Source organism: Crocuta crocuta, unplaced genomic scaffold, assembly GCF_008692635.1.
Source record: "Crocuta crocuta isolate KB4526 unplaced genomic scaffold, BGI_CrCroc_1.0 scaffold885, whole genome shotgun sequence".
Taxonomy (NCBI): Eukaryota; Metazoa; Chordata; class Mammalia; order Carnivora; family Hyaenidae; genus Crocuta; species Crocuta crocuta.
In genome coordinates, this window is record NW_027529594.1 from 58371 (window position 1) to 59268 (window position 898).

Consider the following 898-nt stretch of genomic DNA (forward strand, 5'->3'; position numbering starts at 1 on the left):
GATTTAAAACTTCCATACAAAACCAGGTGCTCATTACAAGTGTACTCCTTAATCCCTATCATCTATTTCACCCATTTCCTCACCCACCTCTTCCCTAGTAACCATCAGTTTGTTTTCTATAGTTAAGAGCTCTTTCTTGATTTGCCTCGTTTTTTTCCTTTGTTCATTTGTTTTGTTTCTTAAATTCCACACATGAGTAAAGCATATGGTATTTGTCTCTCTCTGAATTATTTCACTTTGCATAATATTTTCTAGTTCCATCCAAATCAACAGTTCAAGAAACAAGAGATGTTGGAAAGGATCTGGAGAAGGGTAACCGTCTTGCACTATTAGTGGGAATGCAAACTGGCACAGCCACTCTGGAAAACAGTATGGAGGTTCTTCAAAAAGTTAAAAATTGAACTACCCTACAATCCAGTAATTGCACTATTAGGTATTTACCTAAAAGATACAAAAATAATGATTCAAAATGATACGTGCACCCCAAAGGTTATAGCTGTATTAACTACAACAGCCAAATTACGGTTACAAGCAGCCCAACTGTCCAATTACTGATGAATGGATAAAGAAGTGGTTTGTATATGGATACACACATATATGTATATGTGTGTGTATATATGCATGTGTATATACATATGTATATAATGGAATATTACTCAACCATAAAAACATAATCTTTTAACAAGCCAGACATTTAAAAAATTTTCAGAAATAAAAAATAAGGCCATTTTAATTTTTGAGGGGCTTGAGAACCTGGTTATTTTTCAAATTTGTTCAAAAATTAAGTTAAATTTTAAAATAGTTCAAACACATCTTTTTTAAAACTCAGTTTAAGCTTATGTTAAATAGAATTAAAATATATGGTAGATATCAACAGATAAACCCATATAATTCCTAG